This window comes from Hyperolius riggenbachi, chromosome 2, assembly GCF_040937935.1.
Source record: "Hyperolius riggenbachi isolate aHypRig1 chromosome 2, aHypRig1.pri, whole genome shotgun sequence".
NCBI lineage: Eukaryota > Metazoa > Chordata > Amphibia > Anura > Hyperoliidae > Hyperolius > Hyperolius riggenbachi.
Window position 1 is genome coordinate 118,258,167 of NC_090647.1, and position 24,466 is coordinate 118,282,632.

At 44.7% G+C, this 24,466-nt stretch overlaps 1 protein-coding gene and 1 long non-coding RNA gene across 3 annotated transcripts in view; one reads left to right on the forward strand and one right to left on the reverse strand.

Moving 5' to 3' along the window:
• FNDC3A (fibronectin type III domain containing 3A) overlaps positions 1–11,875 on the reverse strand; it is a 292,007-nt gene extending 280,132 nt beyond the window's left edge. For both annotated transcript variants that reach the window (XM_068267261.1, XM_068267260.1), the window contains exon 1: positions 11,698–11,875. The gene's annotated coding sequence lies outside the window, so the exon portion shown is untranslated. The remainder of the gene's footprint in view (positions 1–11,697) is intronic.
• A 163-nt stretch (positions 11,876–12,038) lies between these two features.
• Positions 12,039–22,651, forward strand: LOC137544043 (uncharacterized). The gene is made up of 3 exons (XR_011025703.1): positions 12,039–12,173; positions 21,520–21,630; positions 22,284–22,651. It is a non-coding gene; the product is annotated as an uncharacterized lncRNA (long non-coding RNA).
• Positions 22,652–24,466: the final 1,815 nt, after the last annotated feature.

Sequence of the window (24,466 nt, forward strand, 5' to 3'; positions counted from 1 at the left end):
TGATTGAAACTGCCCGAATGCTTGGCATTTAAAAAGAGGTACTGTCTCAAAAGTAATGACTGCCTTTGAAACAGAAGGAAAAATGTCCTCAGCAAAGCACAGTTGTGGCTGAAAGTCGAAGTTGTCTAAATCGAATTGTTAGAAAAAGCTTGCAAGAGCACGGCTCCTAAAATCACTGCAGAGCTGAATGGACACCTGCAGAACCAAGTTTCCACAAAAACTGTTTGCCAGAAGCTGCACAAATCTGGATTCCACAGAAGAACTGCAATTAGAAAACCTCTGCTCTCAAAGACAAATGTTTCAAAGCATTTAGAGTGGTGTAGAAACCACCAGAATTGGTCCCTCGAGCAGCGGAAAATAGCGATTTTCTCTGACGAATCATTGTTTACCTTATTTCCGACCTCCGGCTGAGTGCACGTTTAGAGATAGCCGAAAGAAGCATTTCATCCAGACTGCCTTCTCCCAACCATAAAACATGGCGGGGGTTCTGTGATGATCTGGGGTGCTATTTCTTGGAAATCCACCAGGCCAATGATTTCCCTTCATGGAAGAATTAACAGCCGAAACTATTTAGGAATTGTGGGCGATCAAGTTCATCCTATGGTTTGAGAACTGTTTCCGGAGAGGAATGCCATCTTTCAAGATGATAATGCCCCTATCTATACAGCTAGAATTGTTAAAGAATGGCACAAGTAACGTTCTAATGAAGTTGAGCATCTCATCTGGCCACCACAATCCCCAGACCTCAACATTACTGAGCACTTATGGTCGTTTTTAGAGATTCAAGTAAGAAGTCTATTTCCACCGCCATCGTTTTTAAAAGAACTGGAGGGTGTTTTAACTGAAGAATGGGCTAAAATTCCTTTGGAAACAATTAACAATTTGTATGAATCAATACCTCGGAGAATTGAGGTTGTAATTGCCGCAAAAGGTGGACCTACAGTACGCCATATTAGAAGATATTTTGTTGGTTTTCAAGGGGTTTCCATTATTTTGTCCAACCCCTGTATCTATCCCTTGCAGTCTGAAGCCCAGTTATCTGCTTAGGATACGGTTTTATAGCTGTAACTTGTTACCAGCGAGGGACGCTATAGTCCGACTGGGTCCCGACTGGAGACAAACTCAGTTGCATAGCTAAAACATTAATGCTTTTAGGCAGAGAAAAAAAAAAAGAAAGAAGGAAAAAGGAGCAAAGCATAGGTGTCTGTTCTTGCCACCTCATACACATATCTATCTCATCTTGGGTACACTTTAAAGTGAAGGACTATCTAACAAAGGGATAAAGAAATATGCTTTCCTTAGCAGTGTGAAGTTGATGATACCAACAAAAGCAAACAAAAAGGAAACTGAAAAACAGAAACAAAGCAAGACAACACCAACATAAAAGTTCTAACCGAGGGAAAAAAGGCAGCTAAAGTTGAACATCAGCTGATCACCTGCACGGAGACGTGGGCGTGTGTTTGTTCACTCAGAGGAGGTGGGTACAAGGCAGTGCTCCGATTGGTTACAATGACCGCAAGAATTGACGAGTACTCTATGCCTCTGGCTCAGTATTTCTTTCCTGTCATAACAGCGTGACACCTCTACAGCATTCAAAGCCTGTTCCTTATACACAAGTCAAATACATCCACTGTCACTAGAAAAAAAATATAATATTTACTCCCTACCAGAGCAGTTTCTTTCCCATAATCATGTTAAATAAAATCTGCTGTTATGGGAGACTAATTGAAAATAAGTGCATGTAATCATCTTATGACAAATCACGATATTTTCAAAAATGGGTAAAAACAATCAGGGTGCACCTTGATAATGAGCAAGAATCTGCATAACATCTTGTTTCCACAATGTTAAACTGACCATTAAAAGGAGAGGAGGGGGTAAAAAAAAAAAAAAAAAAAACATATTTAACAAAGATCTACAGAAACCTAGGACCCTTTCGATCAATTGATGTAAAGTATTAATCGGCAAAGGCTAGTGAGGTGTTCTGTTGCTATGGAGGGGAGACGGAGGGACGGTGATAGGCGGCGGAATGGAATCGGTGGGCGGGGCTAGTAAAAAGCATGGCAAATAGTCATGCCCGGGCATTGGGGGTCATTAAAAACAGGACGGATCTTTAATGATGACCAATCAATATCAATCGGTTGCCGCTGTACACACAACAATAGTTGTCTGAAACAGTCGTTATCTGCCATTTCAGACTACAGTTACCACACGTGTGTACGTAGCTTAATAACATGGTTAAAGAGGAGCTCCAGTGAAAATAATGTAATAAAAAAAGTGCTTCATGTTTAAAATAATTATGTATAAATGATTTAGTCAGCGTTTGTCCATTGTAAAATATTTTAAATCCCTGATTTACATTCTGACATTACATGGTGACATTTTTACTGTTGGCAGGTGATGTAGCTGCTGCATGCTTTTTTGGCAGTTGGAAACAGCTGTAAACAGCTATTAACCCACAATGCAACAGGGTTCACAGACAGGAAACTGCCAGGAGTACCACGGTCCTCAGAGTTTCTTGTGGGAGGGGTTTCACCACAATATCAGTCATACAGCACCCCCTGATGGTCTGTTTGTGAAAAGGAATAGATTTCTCATGTAAAAGGGGGTATCAGCTACTGATTGGGATAATGTTCAATTCTTGGTCGGAGTTTCTCTTTAAAAGATCAATGACCTCATAGCTTGGTGCTGCATTAAGCAGTACAAAGTCAACAGCAGCAGTGTTCAGAACCATATTTGATCACATCTTGAATGAGATCTCATCAATATCAAAAGGTAAGGCAGTAATTAGGGATGGTCAATGAGCTGCAGATAATTCCCAGTTAATTCAGGATTATGTCAATTCTGACTGCAAATTTCTACAGCTTGAAAACAGACCAACTGAATTCCACCTTGGCAAGATATGATTGGTCCATTTTCAAGCTGCATACATTTGCATACAGAATTTGTATAATCCTGCATTAAATTGGAATTACTTGCATGTCACTGCAAAAAATAAATAAACAAAAAAAATGCACATACGCTAATTTACTAAGTCTTCAACACCTTCACTTTGTTCTGATGTGAACCATATGGAATTTGCAAAAAATTGCCACCTAATAGACACTTCATAAAAATCCAGTCCAGAATATTTGGATCAATTAAATTCTCCAATTTTGACTAGCTTCAGTAAATCATCTTCAAAGTATACACTATTCCTTGTCCCAGGCCCTACTATCCATGTGTATTGTTTACCTTCACGCTAGATATTTTTTGATATTTTACACAAAATACCCAAACTAACCATAAATAAAGCACAAAAATAGGCTGATCATCCCACCCACACCTGATTTTCTTATGATTTCATGTTCAGAAGAATTGAATAATATTTGGCAAGACCCTAAATGTGAACATATTTTAAAATGCAGACCATATAACTTTTCCAAGCTGCCTCCATGACAGAAGGTGGCGCTGTGAAGATCTGGCATGCGTTAAAAAACACTGAATGGTTCCAGACGTCTAGCAACTAAAATATGGTGAAAATGAAAGTGAAAGTAAGTGGTGTCAGCTTCAGATAATCCCCAGTACCACTAAAGCCAACCATCACACTACACACCTTCAAAGGCCTAGTGCACACCGAGCGGTTTTGGTAGCGTTTTTAGAACCGCTTGCGGATGTGGAAATGCTTGGGTAATGTTTTTCAATGGGCTGGTGCACACCAGAGCGGTAGGCGTTTTGCAGAAACACATAGGCCTGGTGCACACCAAAAACCGCTAGCAGATCCGCAAAATGCTAGCAGATTTTGAACACTTTTTCTTCTTTTTCTGTAGCGTTTCAGCTAGCATTTTGCGGTTTTGTGAAGCATTTTTGGTGTAGTAGATTTCATGTATGGTTACAGTAAAGCTGTTACTGAACAGCTACTGTAACAAATAACGCCTGGCAAACCGCTCTGAAGTGCCGTTTTTCAGAGCGGTTTGCGTTTTTCCTATACTAAACATTGAGGCAGAAACGCATCCGCAATCCAAAATCTGCAGCAGCCCGGGAGTATGCGTTTCCGCAAAACGCCTCCCGCTCTGGTGTGCACCAGCCCATTGAAATACATTACCCTAGCGGATCCGCACCCGCAAGCGGATCGCAAACCGCAGCAGAACCGCTCTGGTGTGCACTAGGCCATACTCTCGGGCTGCAGCATTTTTTGCATTTCGGAGACGTTTCTGCCTCCAATGTTAAGTATAGGAAAAACTCTTAAAAAAAAAACGCCAGATCAGAGCGGTTTTTCAGGCGTTTTTGTTACAGTAGCTGTTCAGTAACAATATCTGTAATCTGCTACACAAAAACGCAAAACGCTTCATAATAAGAAAAAACGCTTCAAAAACTGCTAGCGTTTTGCGGACCTGCTAGCTTTGGTGTGCACTAGGCCAAAGATTTGGTGTCAGTAGGGGTTGAGTAAATGATGACTTTTGCAAGTCAAAATATACATATTTCATCACTGCCCAATATTTCTGAAGCTACTGACTTGCTTTAGCATGCAGATTTTACCAGACATAGCCACCATCATCGGATCTCAGTTTCCATTGCTCAGTTTTAGAAAAGGTGTTCTGTAGGGTAACGTTACGTCACTAGGGGCATGATGCTCAAAAAGGCCAGTAAACTTGCCATGTGCAGATAAATCACAGCAATTTAATGGGTATTAACATACTTCCCTGCTCATCAGAACCAAATAGAAGGTCCAGAAACAAACACAGCCTTGAGCAGATGCCTGCACGCCACTTTCTAATAAAATTCAAGACATTTCAAAACATAAAAAAAAAAAAAAAAAAAAAAAAAAAAAAATCTTGTGATGTGTGGAGGAGCAAGAATTAGGTCCATCACATTCCTTGGGATATATAGCGATAACACTTTCTACAGCACATAATGACAGTATGACTATAGAAGAGACTAATAATTTTATTAGTAGTTGTAAAACCTATCACTAGCAAAGTAGAGTGATAACATGTTTAAAGTTTACAATCTTTGATTAGATCTCATCTAAAAATCAGAATCAGTTTTATTCGCTTAGCATGACTGGGTAATTATCGGAATTGGGTTTGGCAGAAACGGGAGGCAACAGGACTCACAGGTGAGGGGTAGACAAATAAATTTGCTATCCGACTCAGATTCAAAATAAACAGGAATTTCAGTGTTTTGGTTTTTTATCTGCTGGAGGAATAAAGACTCCGATTAGACCTACCGGTAATGGAGTTTCTGATTGTCATCCGGGACAACCCGAGATCCGGTCCCGCCCAGGATCTGGGAAAACACCAAATCAAGAAGTTTAAAAGCCCCCGCCCTCCCTCAATCCTCAGTGCGTCTGAAAGTAAGTAGCCTAGAAACACCAAGGTGAAGGAAGAACTAGACACCCCTAGTGCCTAAAGATTCCCTATGCTCCTAAATAGCAGAAAGGTGCCGGATAGGAAAGGGAAGGGTTATAGATGTTTGTCCCGGATGACAATCAGAAACTCCATTACCGGTAGGTCTAATCGGAGTCTTTCTCTAATTGTCATCCGGGACAACCCGAGAGATAGACAAGAAGTCTTTACTAAAGACTCACCTTAGGGAGGGACCACCGCCTGAAGCACCTTTCTGCCAAACGACTGGTCTTGTTGTGATAAAACATCCACTCTGTAATGCTTGATAAAGGTAGATGCATTTGACCATGTTGCCGCTTGACAAATCTGGTGAATGGTGGCTCCTGCCCTCTCCGCCCATGATGTGGATAAAGAGCGAGTTGAGTGAGCTTTAATGTTACTAGGAACGGGACTATCACTACTCTCATATGCTAAGGTAATGGTTTGTCTGATCCATCTGGCGATTGTTTGTCTGGACGCCTGCTGACCTGTATTCTTCCCTGAAAATAGGACCAATAGACTACTGGATTTCCTAAAGTCTCTAGATCTAGAAAGATAAACTAATAAAGATCTCCTAACGTCCAGACAGTGAAAAGATTCCTCTTTAACCCCCGCTGGCCTATCACAAAATGAGGGAAGAATGATCTCCTGAGACCTATGGAATTCCGATGTTACCTTAGGCAAATAAGAAGGGTCTAACCTGAGTCTTACACTATCAGGACAAATAATGAGGAATGGATCCTTGATGGATAATGCCTGAAGATCACCTAAACGTCTTGCCGACGTTATAGCAATCAAAAAAGCCAATTTCAGTGTTAGAAATTTTATATCAATCTTCTCTATGGGTTCAAAAGGATCTACTGTCAGTCTGTTCAGTACTAAAGACAGATCCCATTGAGGAAAATTTTTTGACTTGGCTGGAGTTGACCTCTGTAAAGCTTTGAAAAAGTTCTTTACTAACTCCTCCTGCGCCAAATGTCTATCTAACAATATGGATAGGGCCGAGCACTGGACCTTGAGAGTGCTGGGAGCTAACTTCATTTCAAATCCGTCCTGGAGAAACTCCAGTACTGAACTGGTTAAATGCTGATGCCTCGCTTTAGCTTCACACCATGCTAAATAGACCCTCCAGACTTTGCGATAAATGCTTTGAGTTACAGGCTTCCTACATTTCATTAGAGTCTCGATAACTTTTTCTGACAGGCCCTTCTGTCTTAAGATTACCCTCTCAGGATCCAGGCTGCCAGTTTGAACAAATCTGGATTGGGATGGATTAGAGGTCCCTGGATCAATAGATCCGGACGGAGTGGGAGGGGCCATGGAGGTTGTGTTGTCATTTTCAATAATGTCGCATACCAAGGCCTTTTTGGCCATTGGGGTGCTATCAGAATTAGGCTCCCCCCTTCTCTTTGAAGTTTTAGAAGAGCTTGAGGAATTAAGACTGTGGGAGGGAAGGCATACCCCAGAACAAACCCCCAAGGAAGATTCAGCGCATCCAATCCCAGAGACTTGCTGCTTCTGTGAAGGGAGAAAAATCTTTCCACCTTCGCATTCTTTGGGGATGCGAAAAGATCTCTCTCTGGTACACCGAATTTCTCCACCAGACTCTGAAAAACTTCTGGATGGAGTTCCCATTCGGCCTGGTTTACTTGCTGGCGGCTTAAAAAGTCCGCCTCCACATTGAGAGACCCCTTTATGTGGATCGCTGATAAGGACAGAACGCGAGGTTCTGCCCAGGTCAGAATCTCTGAACAGAGAGCCATGAGATCGACTGACCTCGTTCCCCCCTGTTTTGCCAGATAAGCCACAGTTGTGACGTTGTCTGAAAATACTAGGACATGATTCCCCTGTATAAGCGACTGGAATGAAAGAAGGGCCTTCTGAACTGCCATCAACTCTCTGAAATTGGATGATTTTCTGCTGACCGCCTGAGGCCAACTCCCCTGAGCATGATTCCCCCTGGCTGTTGCGCCCCAACCCCAAGAACTTGCATCCGTAAAGATCTTTACTGGATCTATCTGTCTCCAGAATCGACCCTCGGTGAGATTGTGATTGTCCAACCACCAGAGTAGGCTGGATTTCACTGAGTCGGGAATAGGAATGAGTAGATCCAGGGAATCCTCTGATTTGTCCCAATTGGAAAGTAACAGGGATTGTAGCACTCTGCCGTGAGACTGAGCCCACGTCACTGCAGGGATCGACGCTGAAAATAGACCGAGGACTCTCATGATGTGGCGAAGAGAAGATCTCTCCTGAACCATCAGAGAATTTACCTCCGATTGGATTTTCAGGACTTTCTCTGGAGGGAGAAAGATCTTTCTTTCGATCGAATCTATTTTGTAGCCTTCTTTTATAATACGAAAAACAAAAGGATTGGGATTTAGCTTCTCCCATTCTAACCGAAAATAAATCAGCCTTCCCCCTACTGGTAAAACGTCATTTATTCTGCTTGGGAGGATTTGTCCTACCAAGGACAAACCCTCCTTTTCCCTTTCCTTTAGGAAAGGACCATTTCCTCTGCACATTCCTATTTCTTACCTGCTCCTCTCCCTGTTTCTTAGGAACAAAAGGTCTTTTAGGCCTGAGATTCCTCTTTTTATTAGGGAATTGTTTCCCTTTCTCTGCCGAACGGGCTAAAATATCCTCCAGACCTGATCCAAATAAAAGATTACCCTCGAAAGGTATAGAACAGAGTCTATTTCTGGATGTCTGGTCCCCCTCCCAGGTTTTCAGCCATATTGCCCGCCGAGCCGAGTTAATTAATGCTGTGGTACGCGCAGAAACTCGAATGAGTTCCGTGACTGCGTCGGCCAAAAAGGCCACCGCCTTAAGCACCACCGGCAAAGAGGCTGCATAATCTTTAAGAGGAACCCCCTTAGAGATTTGCTCAATGAGGTTATCCATCCAAATTTTCAAATTGCGCGAAATGCAAGTGGCTGAAATACCTGGAATGAAGCCAAAGGCTGCTGATTCCCAGGCCTTTTTAAGTAGGGAATCTACCTTCTTGTCCATTACATCCTTGAGGACACCCGAATCCTCAAACGATAAATCGGAATCTTTGGAGTATTTAGATAAGGAGGCATCTAGCTTAGGACATTTCGTCCATTTATCAATCTCTGATTGAGAAAAAGGAAACTTTCTTTTAGATGATTTGGGTATAAATAAAGGTTTTTCTGGGTTCTGCCATTGGGAGATAATAATTTCCTGCAGAGTTCTATGAATGGGGAATACTCTCCCTGTAGCCTGGCCCAGACCTGAGTATACCTGATCCTGAGGTGTAATCTCTGGAACCGCCTCTTTGATCTGTTCCGTGGAGTATACAGCCTTTAATAGTTCGGAAGATTCCTCAGGAGAAAAGAGAAATCTAGGAGCTCTTACTAAATCCTCTTTCCCCGAATCCCCGGAACCGGGTTGCTCCCCCTCCTCTAAAGAGACTGACCCCGAACCATCCTCCCCCTCCTCCTCTTCTTCTTCCTCCTCAGCCCCCAAAATATCCACTACGGATGTGGGCTGTAACCCAACCCCAGAGGGTATAGTAGAAGGGCCTGGCAGGGGATCAGAGGGGGGAGGAACAAAGGATTCCTTAAATTTATCTAAGGTTTCCTGCATATTCTTATTGACTACCTCCATGACTCCCTTCAACAAGTTAGAGGTCTCTGATGCCACAATAGAGTCTGTGCACGCCTGGCAAACATTTCTAGGGGCATCCGGAGGGATCTTAGTGTTACACAACCCACATCTTTTATACTTGGGCGGAACATTAGATTTAGGATCAGTCTTTGCCTGAAATAAAACATACAAAGAAACAGGCATATAACTGAAAAGTCATCCAAGGTGATATAGATATGCATACGAAACACATCACCCTCCACTGGAGGACTTACCACCCCTGACCCGGATGGCTGCGTCTGTGAGGAGGACTTGGCTGCCGGTACTGCCACCTCCGATTGCTGCTGCTGTTGTGGCGGCTGCGGCTGCTGATGCGACATGCTTCCTCTCCTACAGAACGCTCGGGGAGACGCCAGGAACACGCTGTTTTTCCCCTCCTGGTTCCCCGTGATCCTCCCCTCTAGTGGTCACCTGACGTCAGTGCGCGCTCCGCCTCCCTTGCGCCTGACGTCATCGCGGAAGTTGCCGAAGCCCGACGCCGGATACGCCTTGCAGAGCCGGCGTCAGGCGAGGAGAGGAAAGGCACGCCGACCTCCAAACACCACTCGGTCGCTGCCTTCTATGCGCAGAAGGGATTGCAGTTGAGCACCCACCTCCGCAAGCGCTTTCCACTGCCCGTCCCTCTGCTTCCAATAAAACACCCTCTGGTGAGTAATACAAAAATAACAAACTAACGGAGCTTGCTTCCAACAGGTGTTTCCGCTGCGGAAACACAGATGAACTGAGGATTGAGGGAGGGCGGGGGCTTTTAAACTTCTTGATTTGGTGTTTCCCCAGATCCTGGGCGGGACCGGATCTCGGGTTGTCCCGGATGACAATTAGAGAAAAGCTCATACACATCTATGAGGAATATCACCCAGCAGGGATCAGGACTCGATACCTAGGGGGACTATGCGGGGCCGAGGCTGTACCGTAGCACTGCTAGTCTCTAGGCTAGTGACTTGTTTTGCCGCTATGGAGGTGGGAGGAGAACAGATCACACAGATTGGGTGCAGCTGGCATGTGAACAATGGCCTCGGCTAGCACTCGGCCGAGATGATGTGCCAGGCTGACTGCTGGCCAAGGCATTAAGGAGGGAGCGGTGAAGCTTCAGGAATCACTGTGCCTATGCTAGATTTCCCAGCAGAGGTAGCCTTGACCCTTCTAGGGTGTGTGCAAGGCTTGACATTTGCTTCATTGCCAATACTAGCATGCAGATCAAAAATGAAATTAAACAAATCGACCTACCACTTTGTTCTATGGGTGGCGTTGCAGATGCCATCAAACAAACTCACAGCAAAAAGGCCTCTTTTTTACAGATGGCTTAACTGTGCAGTTGTCAGACAGTTCAACCTCACATCTACAGCCCACCGAACACCTTTCATGCAGCCGAATGGCACAGTTACAAGCCAGCAAAACAAAAAACATGCATCATATGTCTGTGCACGGTTACGCTCAGGTGTGACCCAATGCAATGCTTGCTTCCCCACTGCCTCTGTCAGATGCTACAAAAGTGCCAAGCTGGTGCAAAAGAGCAACCGACAGGCCATGAACTCACCGCCTCTGGCCTCCCACATGGAAAAGGACAAAGGGTGCATACACACAACAAATGATTTGATTGGCCAACAGATTTTGAATAGTATGATCGGATTGTGCAGCTAAGCACTTATATTACATGGACGTGGTAAAAATAGATTATCTATATTGGAGGTGTGTATCAGGACACACACACAATCAATTTTTCAAGAGCAGAGTCCATATTTAAGTAACAGATGGTTCATACTATGAACAGTACAACATACCATGATTGCACATACTGTCCAATACTCAAGACCATCAGAAATTACAAAGAAAGCAATGCATGTTTATTCCACAAGTCCATTGCACATATTACTTTGCAAGGCGCCACCATCTGCCGCCCCTAGTGTCAACAAAACCCTGTCATAATGAGTATAACATTTGACATTTCTGCAGTTTTTCCCATATGCAGGAAACAGAATGAGCTGAAGCTGAACCTGAACATGGATAAATCAGTTTAGGAGCAGATGATTAATACCTGGTACAGACTATGCAATTTCCCATTAGAGCGACAGGTCAAATCGATAACTTCTGACAGGTCAGATCAGGTTTCCAATCGATTTTTTAATCACTTGCACAAAATCGATCTGATTGGATCAAAATAGTTTGTGATTGGACCTACCAGAAATTATCAATTCAACGTGTCGATCTGATGGGCAATTGCATGGTGTATACCTGGTATAACAGCTTCTTTGAGCCCATCCCTGTAATTTTAGAGGGTGAGATTTGGAAAGCCGGATTTCAGATCTCGCCTCTAGAGCAGCAATCATTTTATTTCCCCCGCAGGATAGGGTGACTGACATCAATACAGTAATGCTACACTACACATAAGTTCTATGACACCTCCAGGAAATATTGGTAAACTGATTCAGTTGTAACAAAAATCTGTCAGTTCTTGGCCAAATAACCCCAATTCATCCCGTAGTGAGACATACCATAAGCAACAGCACTAGAGCAGACCTCGGCACAGCTCACCTAGGCATTACGGAGTACACAAAACAACTTACAAACGTCACCTGCACTGACTGCACACACGGCTACTAGACAGCACAACAACACTGGCCATGCCAGTCGGCCGATACTGCTAGACATGAGAGCCACTCACACTGCCAGATCCGACGATCACTGGCCGCTCTTCTGCCTCAGCTCCATCCCTGCCTCCGCCTGGCCCGGGGGGAGTGACTGTCACAGGCTTCAGCAGGCAGCGCCGCTACTCCCGGGAGATGAGAAGCTGCAGCAGCCACAAGCCACTAGGAGATCCCTGTGACGTCAATGCGCAGGACGCAGTGATTCCCCCTCTGACGACGCTGCGTGCTGCTGAGCGCCAGCACAACACAGACTGGGCGTGGCCAGCTCTCTTCTCTCCCTCCCTTCCCGAGTTTACTGACCTTTTGACAGCAGGATTAGTTGCTAGGAGACAGACAGGAGAGCAGTGGTCCTGGGAGGATGTGCTGCTGTTGGTGATGCTCTGGCTGCGCTGTCCGGAGGGGCAATGCACCCAGACCTCAGCTAGGAAAGCGGGACTCCTTGCTGGCTCTTTAGCGTTTTCAGTACAGTATAGGCAGATGTAAGGAGAGGGATGTAAGTATTGGGGTAAGCTGAAGAATAGGACAAAAATAAGCTAGCTATATTTTCTAGACAGATTTAACCAGGCGAGGACTGGCCAGGGGGGAAGGGTGGCAATCTCCCACCTTTCATTCAGTAATTTAGGGTCAGTCCAGTGCCTGTTGGTGTATTCAGGTTTGTTGTTGTAAGGCAATGTGAAACATCAGGCTAGCTGATAAAAGTGCAATTAGTGGGCAGGCAAGCTGGTAAATATACACAGCTGGTGCAGAGCTTACCTGGAGGGTCCATGGGTAAACCTCTGTCTGGTCTCTCTCCATTATTATAATGACTGCATGTGTGGATAAGGCGTTAAACAAGTTGAAGAAAAGTTTTTGACAGTCCCAAGTCTCCAGGAGAGCTGCTTTCTGAGTTGTGTGAGAGACTGGCAGGGACAGGGGTCATTTTATAGGCAAGTAACCTCTGTGTGGGCTGGTGCACACCAGAGCGGTTCTGAAGCGTTTTTTAAAACGCTTGCAGGGGGAAAACCGCTTGGCTAATGAAAGTGAATGGGATGGTGGCGAGTGAGCGGGCGATTGGAACACAGGGAGGTGAGTTCTGACTATTTACAGTGCTTCCCTGCGCTACTCTGCAGTCGGAGGGGGAGCACGGAGGGCAGCCCTGGGGAGCATAAGGGAGGGAGAGGCCGGGCTGCCCTCCTCGCAGCTGACTCCCCCCTCCATTAGAGCTCCCCCCTCCCTCAGCACGGCCGCATCTGTCACCCCACCTGGTGCGGGTCGCACTCCCCGACCCCCTCACGACGCTTGTGGCAGGGCCATTTGATATTGTGATGACCAATGGTCCCCTGGCCTGTCTCCCCACACGGGCGAACCCAGGATTTTCAAGGGGGTGATTTCTGAAAGGTCTCCCTCAGCCACGCACCTTACAGTATAATAATATGGTAGGACATCATGCTGGGTACACACAATGCAATTTCCCCTCTGACTGATAGGATCTGACAATTATTTCCTAAATAATAATCACAAGCTGACATTGCTAATGAAGAGGAAAGTGAAGCATTCACACAGCAGGGCACAGGCTGTGCTCATACCCGACTCTGTTCAGTTTTCCAGAGCGGCTCCATGCTCTGTACACACGCCGCTGCTCCATGCTCTGTACACACGCCGCTGCTCCATGCTCTGTACACACGCCGCTGCTCCATGCTCTGTACACACGCCGCTGCTCCATGCTCTGTACACACGCCGCTGCTCCATGCTCTGTACACTCGCCGCTGCTCCATGCTCTGTACACTCGCCGCTGCTCCATGCTCTCTACACGCGCCGCTGCTCCATGTTCTGTACACGCGCTGCTGCTCCATGCTCTGTACACAGGCTGCTGCTCCATGCTCTGTACACACGTCGCTGCTCCATGCTCTGTACACACGCCGCTGCTCCATGCTCTGTACACACGCTGTTGCTCCATGCTCTGTACACACGCTGCTGCCCCATGCTCTGTACACACGCTGCTGAGCCATGCTCTGTACACACGCTGCTGCTCCATGCTCTGTACACACGCTGCTACTCCATGCTCTACACACGCTGCTGCTCCATGCTCTGTACACACGTTGTTGCTCCATGCTTTGTACACATGCTGCTGCGCCATGCTCTGTACACACGCTGCTGCTCCATGCTCTGTACACACACTGCTGCTCCATGCTCTGTACACACGCTGCTGCGCCATGCTCTGTACACACACTGTTGCTCCTTCCAAAGTCAACTGTAGCAGGGAAAGAATGGGGGAAGTGCTGTAAGCTGCAGGATATATGCAGATATTCTGGTGTCTCAGCTTGTGTGCCTGTCCCCAGACACTGCACCGGCCCTGGTCTGAGGGGGGATTCTGGGCAGCTGTAATCCCCCACTGCATTTGCCTATGCCACATGTAATGTAAGAGGTGCTCCCCTGGACCCATAGTGAATGTTGCAATGGAGTTTACACTCACCTCCTGTGCCCTGTTTCTTTTCTTTATTGTTACCAGGGAGTCTGTACATCATATATGCCAATGAGTCACAGGGTACAGGTGCCCCCGGTGGCAATGGAGCGAAGACAAAGGACACAAAACGTCACAGATGAGCTTAAGCTCCACTGCCAACACTATGCATGGCTGGGGGTTGTACACATTTTAGATGGGTGGGAGACCTGGAACCCAGCAGGCAGAACATTAGATTGGTAGGAGAACTGGGGACCATGGGAGTTGCAATCACCCCTGTGACCCTTGCCCTCCTCCTCCCTCTCCCCAACTGCAAGTGCAGCCAATTAGCAAAAAAAACCTCCATGTTTGCTCACAAAAACCGCCACCGCCGAGTCCTACCGCCATGCAGAGTAGCAAGTAGCGGGAGCGTCTGTAATTTTTTACTGCTTCCAGATTATGTCTCACAGCAGAAACACTCTGCTGCCATTCTCTGGCTCCCAACAATCATGTACCCTCATGGGGTTTGGGAACCAAGGTGGCCCCATGATCTCATTTTTGCAGGGGGGCCCTATTAAGCCTAGTTACCCCACTACTGGGGACACAGCAAGCAGCACGTTAGATAGGGAGACCTGGAGACACAGTTTACAGAATATTAGATGGGGAGACCTGGCGAGCCAGCAGGCAGAACATTAGACGGGGAGACCTGTGGACCCGGGAAGGAAGCACATTAGATGGGGAGAGCTGGGTACCCAGCAGGCAGCACATTAGATGGTTAGTCCTGGGGACCCGGCAGGCAGCACATTAGATGGGGAGACCTGGGGACCCGGTAGGCAACAAATTAGATGGGGAGACCTGGGGACCCGGCAGGCAGCACATTAGATGGGGGAGACCTGCCAGGCAGCACATTAGATGGGGAGTATAATTCAAAGAAGGGAGAGGGAGATCGGCACTGCTGATAGAACTTTTAATCCAGAGTGGTGTACATAGATGTTTCAGCATGTGAAACATAGCATAACATTAAGAACACTTCGAGTCATCATAGAAGCAAAAGGCTGTGTAAACGTACCAAATCTTGGGGAGTAGTGCGGTGCGGTGGGTGCTGGGCACAGGGTGCCTTACGGCCGTTTCACGCAAGATGCGCTTCTACGGAGGCTGCCACCGTAGAAGCGCATTTTGCGTGAAACGGCCGTAAGGCACCTGTGCCCAGCACCCACCGCACCGCACTACTCCCCAAGATTTGGTACGTTTACACAGCCTTTTGCTTCTATGATGACTCGAAGTGTCCTTAATGTTATGCTATGTTTCGCATGCTGAAGCATCTATGTACACCACTCTGGATTAAAAGTTCTATCAGCAGTGCCGATCTCCCTCTCCCTTCTTCGAATTATACTACAGCTTCTTGTTAGCATCTGAGCACGCCTAGGACATCAGAGTGATAGGAGAGAGTACATGCTTATGCAACATCCCCTCTGCCACCAACGTTCACTGGAGTGCCGACTCTTTTCCCTCCTTTGAGAAACATTAGATGGGGAGACCTGGGCACCCGGCAGGCAGCAGATTAGATGGGGGAGAACTGGGGACCCGGCAGGCAGCACATTAGATGGGGAGTCCTGGGGACCCGGCAGGCAGCACATTAGATGGGGAGACCTGGGGACCAGGCAGGCAGCACATTAGATGGGGAGTCCTGGGGACCCGGCAGGCAGCACATTAGATGGGGGAGACCTGGGGACCCGGCAGGCAGCACATTAGATTGGGAAACCTGGGGACCAGGCAGGCAGCACATTAGATGGGGAGACCTGGGGACCCGGCAGGCAGCACATTAGATGGGGAGTCCTGGGGTCCCGGCAGGCAGCACATTTTCACAATATTCTAATGGTCTGAGATTTTGATTTTGGAGTTTTCATGAGCTGAAAGTCATAATCATCAAAATTATAACAAATAAAGGCTTGAAATATCTCGCTTTGCATGTAATGAGTCTATTTCATATATTAGTTTCACCTTTTAAGTTGAATTACTTAAATAAATGGACTTTTGCAGAATTTTCAAATTTTTCCAGTTTCACCTGTAATTTGCAGAGGCTTGCGATAATATAATACAGGCTAAGTAGCAACTGACCAAGGTGCACCTTGATTTACAGACATTTGGGTGTTCTTACATTACATCTCTTATAAAATGAGGAAGCCAATTGGATTAATGAAGAAACATCATTCAGAGTAAACAATAAAAACCTTTAGTTGAAGCTGCATTATTTGCCCTAGGCTACACACTGACCTGGATAAATGTGAGTTTTCACAGATATGATAACATATGCAGTATTAATTGTTATCTGTATAAAGTGTGAATGCTGTAAGTAAATTAACAACTCTGTACTTTAATAAACTGATAAGCAGTGCCTGGAACGTGACCCAGGATAGGAAAAGAGCGTACAAAGGCTGATTCATCTTAGCACCAATAACCTGAAGGCATTGCCCACGTAGAACGCATGTAGATACTTAATTGACGTATGATTCAGTGAATGTCTATCTGGTGATCACAAGTTTTCCATTTTCACAGTGGGTGAAATGTACTCATATCTCAGTTAACTTGTAGAGTTTAAAGAGCAGTATTGACTCTGTTGGAGCAAGAAGATGTTTTGAGAACACATGTCCAACCTTTAAAGGATACCAGAGCCGAAAGCAATTGGAAAGACGGGGGGAGCAGGTATGTATGGGAAGCTGTCCTTATGCCCACCACTCCCCCGTTCCACTTCGTCCCCCACCTTTGTTACCTAAATGCCCCCTGCAGACTCTCTAGTTGACGAGTTGTGCAACAGTGCGCTGGCCCAGCTTTGCGTGTCCTAGATCCCGTCACCGCGCACACTAGGACGCCCGCAGCTGGGCCTGTGAATTACTGTGCAACTCACTGTCCAGGAAGAGGCAGCAAGGGGGGCATTTAGGTAACAAAGGAGGGAGACGGAGGAGAATGGGGGGAGTGCTTTCCATACATACCTGCCACCCCCCCCCCCCCCCCCTCCAATGGTTTTATATGTGCTGCATGCAATGTGACTTTCCCCTCTGTTGTGTTGTGTTTCTGCCTTTGCAGGATATGTGTTGCAATGAGGCACTGTGAACATAGCCTTAAAGAGACACTGAAGCGGAAAAAAAATATGATATAATGAATTGGTTGTGTACTATGAATAATTACTAGAAGATTAGCAGCAAAGAAAATATTCTCATATTTTTATTTTCAGGTATATAGTGTGTTTTCTAACATTGCATCATTCTCTAATATGTGCAGATTACACAACACTCTGCATTCAAGATGATTCTTTCAGAGCAGTCTGTGAACTAATGACCTCTCCTCTGGCAGATAAAAAGAAAACTGTTCACTTACAGTTGAGATAATAAAAGTCAGAAGACAGCCCTCTCCACGACTTTGAAAGTCGTAGAGATTAATGGCTTTTTTGCATAGAGATAACAACTGGAGTTTCTTAACTCTTGCTGTACTGGAAACAGTTACACTGATGTATCTGATCTTAATGTTTTATTTCTTAGCTGTGCTACACATACAAATCATAATATCATAATTTTTTTTTCGCTTCAGTGTCTCTTTAATCTCTATCTAGAAGCTTCTCTCCTCTGAGATATGTCTGCCTATTCACAGCTACTTTACCAGGGTTTACTGTATCAGTCCCTTTATCCTTTACACTCTGCTAATGACAAGACAAGATACAGAACATGTGAAATAAATGTTGAATACGTATTAAAGATACATTATTGTTGTGTCATATATGGGGAGGTAAGTCCACCAGTCCCCCCCCCCCCCCCCCTCCCTAAACTGATTTTAATATATTTTATACTTGTTGGCGCCTCATGTAATAAGAATAAAATATACTTTTGCAAACAAATAAGTAAGGATAAAAAAGTTACGCACCAAAAGTATTCTACTATATAATAATTATAATCATAATAGAGCAGGGCTCTGATACAAACCTAAAACAATTGCAAGCTTTATTAGTACTTTAACGGAACCTGCCACACCACTGTTATGATAATGAGGTCACAATTGTTATTGTACTTGTGGGTGCTTATAAGAAGTACATTTCTCCCCGAGTAAAATGAGCCATAAATTACTTTTCTCCTATGTTCTTGTCACTTACATTAAGTAGTAGAAATCTGACATTACCAAAAGATTTTGGACTAGCCCATCTTCTCATAGGGGGGTTTTCAGGGTTTTCTTTAATTTTAAAAGCACTTAGTGAATGACAGTTGCTCCATCCAACTGCCAAAATAGTGTGCAGCGAGCAGGGAGGCTGGCCAGCATCTTTGTATTAATCATTTTCAGGGAATGTCTTTATAAAGAATAAAGGCCATGCTGAGAATCCCCCATGAAGAGATGGACTAGCCCAACATCTGTCAGTAATGTCAGATTTCTACTACTTACTGTAAGTGACAGCAACATAGGAGAGAAGTAATTTATGGCTCATTTTACTCAGGGAGAAATATACTTCTTATATGTATGTGTTTTAAATTTTAAGATTTTCGCGACAGTTCCTCTTTAACAGGGATGTCTAGATGTCTGAGCTAAACGTCTTGTTACCACTTACTTTATCTTCATGCCCCTTCCATAATGTAACCAACAATAGTGAGAATTCCCCTGAAAATAGTGCACTTGGCATGGTTCTTTGTCACCTCCTCATGCAAGTGCCCTGAAACCATCCATACATCTTATCAGTTTGGAGCCAATAGCTCTTGTCCTACCAAATAGCACAAATGTTTAAGCATGGTTACAGTGGTATGAAACTCAGCATTTCTTTTTTGCTTTGAAAGATTATTTACAGCATATTATTATTATTATTATTATTATTTAGTATTTATATAGCGCCGACATATTACGCAGCGCTGTACAGAGTATATATATATATCTTGTTATTAACTGTCCCTCAAAGGAGCTCACAATCTAATCCCTACCATTGCCATATGTCTATATTATGTAGTGTAAGTACTGTAGTCTAGGGCCAATTTTTTTTAGGGGGAGCCAATTAACTTATCTGTATGTTTTTGGAATGTGGGAGGAAACCGGAGTGCCCGGAGGAAACCCACGCAGACACGGAGAGAACATACAAACTCTTTGCAGATAGTTCCCTGGCTGGGATTCGAACCAGGGACCCAGCGCTGCAAGGCAAGAGAGCTAACCACTACGCCACCGTGCTGCATATAATGTACTACCCCTAAAAAATTGTTAGCAGAACAGAATTCAAGCAGTTAAGCACAGGACTTACTTTTTCAATGTAAAGCTCCCTGCAGTATGATCCACATCGGAAGCTGTGATAACATTATCTTTTGTTTACATCCATCAGTTGCTACAATTACAATTACATTCCTGGCAGTGCTGAAACACCTTCTAATATGTGTGCAGATCAGAAAGAGCTCAGAAGTGATCACTGGGTACATTACGTTATATAAATACTGCAGCTATCAATAAAATGCAATGGCAGCTTTTAGGCTTCTTGCACACAGGGACGTTACAGGCGCACGTTAGTGCAGCCTGTAACGCTTCCCCAACGCACAGCAATGTAACACAAGTGGGCTGTTCACACTGGCCACGTTGCGTTACATTGTAACGCAGCAAAGTGCTGCATGCTGTGCGTTCTCCGCGGCTAAGCCGCGTTAGACTGTTTGCACATGCTCAGTCATGTTGGGGAGGAGGGGAGAGCGGCCGGGCACATGGCTAATTAATATTCACTGCACTCAGTGACGTGCAGTGTTTACTTCCTGGAGCGGCCGCTTTGTGCGGCGATTGGCCGGGCGGGACCACGTGATGCCGCATACGTCCAAGAGTACGCATCACGGCATCACGGATGCCAGAGTGAGCTGCACAACGCGGCTCACTCCGACGTCCACACCAGAGAGCACCAGGCGTTGCGTTAGGGGCACGTTATGTGCCCTATAACGTCCCCTAAACGCAACGTCCTGGTGTGTTACTAGCCTTAGAGTGGATAAACTGTACTTCGGGAACCTGTAATTTGTAAATGAATAATAATACTTGTGCACAAAAGCAAATATGAGAGCTGTATGGGTTATAACAAGTAGGAAAACACATTGTTATCGCATAGTATGTCAGAGTTAAAACCGCTTTAAACTGTACTTCCACTGACAATTAGCATGTTGAGATAAACATGTGTGCATATAGTAACATATAATAACAATCCTTTGAACTTGCTTGTATTCCTTTTATTTAGTGCAAATGTTAATAAACCAGGGCTATAAATCACAGTTTTATCCATCACCATGAAATCAAATAAGAAGTTTGGCTTTGACAAGCATTCCTGACAACAGTGCACGGCTAAAAAGTTCAATAGGTCATCATCACTCTGCATGGAAGCTGAATAGCCACAAATATTCAAACCTAGATTTTTAACTGCTTAAACAAAAAATAGGAATGTGGTTTTCAAGTCTTATGTAAGATTATTTCTATATCTCTAATTAGCATGTTATCAGTTTATTTTCACCAGGATAACTGTAAAGAAAAAAATACAATTTTAATTTTATGCTGTCTGATCCAGGGCTTTCCTTGAAAGAGGTTTTGCTTTTCCCTGTTACTGGGTGCCACAAGCAGCTCATTCATAGCACTGGTACATGAGAGCAAGCATGCACTGTGGGAGGTTTCGCCCCAGGCAGACAATTTCTTGTAAAAAGGCAGGCCCTGAGCCAATCGCTGCTGCTGAACCTGGCCAACTACATGGCAATTAGAATTTATGTGCTAGGTTATTATGGTAATACCTTGTACAATTATAAAGAAACTTTTAAAGCAATGTCAGCCTGATTCAGACTTAGGCAATAAAATGAAGTGGCTTTATAACTTTGTCACTTTGGAGTAATCTTGAAGCTTATAAAGTCATGTGACTCATGTAGAATAATATATACGTATTCAAAATGTTTTTTAGAAAGTAGATTTGAGTGAAGTGTTTGTTTACTCTAAACATACCAGTATGTTTCAGTAAGAGCCTATTCACACAAGAAGTGCTTTTCTGAGCGTTTTGCAATTGATTAGCGGTTTTTAAAATTGCTCCCATTCACTTTCATTAAAATCGCGGTAAATATCATGGAAAAATCACAATCGCAAAAACGCAGTGATTTTTTCCACGATTTTTACCGTGATTTTAATGAAAGTGAATGGGAGCAATTTTGAAAAATGCAAATCAATCGCAAAATGTTTAAAAAAGCGCTTCTAATGTGAATGGGCTATTTTCCACTAAGAATGCGCTGCAATTGCATTTCTTTCTGTTTCCACTACCGCAATATGACGGTTATGTGGTGCGATTGCAGTGCGTTTGCACTTTCCGACAGAAGAAAAAAAAAATATAGATTTTGAATTGCAGAAAGTGGATAAATCGTGATTGTTATGTGATTTTCTTGCTTTCGGATACTTTGTATAGGAGCTCAAGCGCATGAAAAATGCAGTAGGCATGACGACTGTGATCAGGAAAAGTTGTTTCGCAAACTCAGTGCACGGATGGAAACATTGCCATGCAGTTTCCATAAGTTGAGTAAGTACCTATCATTATGCAATCCAATAGCGTGGATAGTGGCGTAGTAGCAATAGGGGATGCAGAGGTTGTGACCACACCGTGATCTCTGGAGGCGAGGGGTCCTCTAGGGCCCATCCTTCATCCATCTTGTTAGCTTTTCATTGGTGCCACGCTGGTAATGATCACCTCTATATGTGCATTTCATAGTAGTAATCCTTAACAAACTGTTCCCTTACTATAAATACAACTCTCTGACATTGAAGCTTTCCTTGATAGGTTTTGGGGCTCCATATCAGTAGAGTGCTTGGGGGCACATGTAAAACTCGCACCAGGGCCCAAGCTCCTTAGTTACAACACTGAGCGGGGGCCCAAACCACACGTGGGCAACTGTCCCATGGATGCGCAACGGCCATTGAGACAGTCTGCCTTGTGCCGGGTGTCACAACCCCAATCACCCGCATTTGTGCCACGTCTTGTCACTCTGCCTGCACTGCTTGCATGCACTTCTCTGTACTCTGCTGCTATAATAAACCACTACACTTGGACTGTGCCCTTGTCTTTCTGCATCTACGTACCTGGTCTCCATTTTGCAGGTGGGTACATCCGACTCTTTCCACTGGCAGCTACAGCAACACCGTTGAGTGATTCTTTGTCCATGTGCTGTTTTCCAGGATGGAGTGCCACGGACTCTATTTGTTGTTGCAACAGCACACTGAGATGGAAGGATCCTACATCTGCATTTCAGCCATACCATTTGAAGCATACAGTCAGGGAAATCAGAACATTTGTGCACACCTGCCCAGCAAAATGAAGCGCTCATACACAAAAGTACGCAAGCACTCTATTCAGCGGGTCATGCGCAATTCGAAGTTTGAGCATGCTGAGTTCAGATGCACTTGTTCAAAACCCAGTAAACTTCTGAGGCTCTCTGAACAACAAAAAAAATTATTGAACTGGTAATAGTAGGGTCCTTAAAGGGAACCTGAAGTGAGTAAAATTATTTAAAATAAACACATGACGTAGCTGCAAATGAATATTACATACTTACCTCTCTGTCAGTTCATCTTAGAAGCTCACCATTTTCTTCTTACAGTTATCCCTTCCAGTTCTGACAATATTTTGTCAGATCTGAAATATACCAGTTGCTGTCAGTTATATATCAGCAGCTGTCAGTTACAACTGATGAGCAAGGTAATGTCCATGTTTCCCAATGGCTCAAGTGGACGATATTACAGTTTAAAAGTGTGCTGACCAGGAAGCTGTTATAGGGGAATGGCCATTTTCAAAATGTAGGACGGAAAATTCCATTAATCATAGCGGACAAACAGGACGCAGGAGAGGAGAAAGCGATTGATGAGTAGACTACCCGGGAGGTAAGTATGATGTGTTTATGTTTATTTTGACTTTTTTCAGTTCAGGTTCTCTTTAAAGACAAGCAACAGGAAGACGTTCAGTAGTAAGTGCTCTAGCCCACTAGGATTTGTAATGTAGGGCCTGTTTCAATTGCATGTGAATTCGCATTGTGGAAATTCACATTGGAAATGTCTGCAAATGTTATTCTATGGGACAGTTTGCATTCACTACGAGTGTGTCATGCAGATCCCTTCTGGAAAAGAAATGGACAGCTTGCTGCAATTTTTTGCATCACGCAGTGTTCCGCATTTAATTTGCAACTAATGAAAGTGAAGTCCCACACTGTACATGCGTTTTTTTTGCATTTTTGATGAAAAAAAAACCCTGCGTTTTTAACAGGAACAAAGGAAAGGGATAAGAAGTGGTGTCCTGTTGCTATGGAGGGGTAAAAATGCATTAAAAAAAATCACACTGAAAACACACAGAAAAATGCACGCGTTTTAACAAACTTACATCCAGAATGCATATTCGCACTGTATGCAGACAGCTCAGAAAATGGAGCTTTAGAGTTTTGGTACACTTCAGATGTGCTTTAGGGCTAGTTTCCCCTAGGACCTGCGGCCGAATCAGAAACGAAGCTGTGTAGTCGCAGCATGAATTGCATAGCCATGCCATGAATACAGCCACGGCCAGGGGCGTAACTACACTTCACAACTTTGGTGCCCCCCCCCCCCCCCCAATGTTCACATCCCTTCCCTTGCCTCCCCTTTGGTGCTCTTCATGACCTTGGCACCCATCTCACAAGGGTTATATAACAAGAGTGGCCATCATGATCTATACACCAATAACAAGCATAGCCCCAAAAACACCTGATCTAAAGTATAGTCCCCTGTATAGGAGGGAAGGGAAGGCTAGTAGTTGGGGCCCCTACAGCTCTGGGCCCCCCTGTGTTTGCAAGGGCTGCTCCCTTCTAGTTACACCCCTGACCATGGCTATAGTGATTCAGCTACGTGCTGCAGACATCTGCAGCATGTCGTCCAGATTTGCACCAAAGTGTGATCTGAACAGCAGGCCATGAAATAGGCAGTATTTCCCCAGTGCAGCTCACATGCGAGGAAACGCTGCAGATTCAGGCTTAGGGCCAGTGCACACCAAAAACCTCTGGCAGATCCGCAAAACGCTAGAGGTTTCTAGGCATGTTTAGGGCCCATTCACACTAGAGCGTTTTGCTGACAAGTTCGGTTTTTTAAGCAATGCCTAGCATTTTTTGGAGCGTTTTTGTGTAGTAGATTTCATATAGTATTACAGTAAAGCTGTTACTGAACAGCTTCTGTAACAAAAACTCTTGGAAAACCGCTCTGATCTAGCACTTTTCAGAGTGGTTTTTCACTTTCCTAAACTGAATTTGCGTTTGTGGAAAAAACGAACCGCTCTGGTGTGCACCAGCCCATTGAAATACATTACCCAAGAAGTTTTCAAACAGCTAGTGTTTTTAAAAATG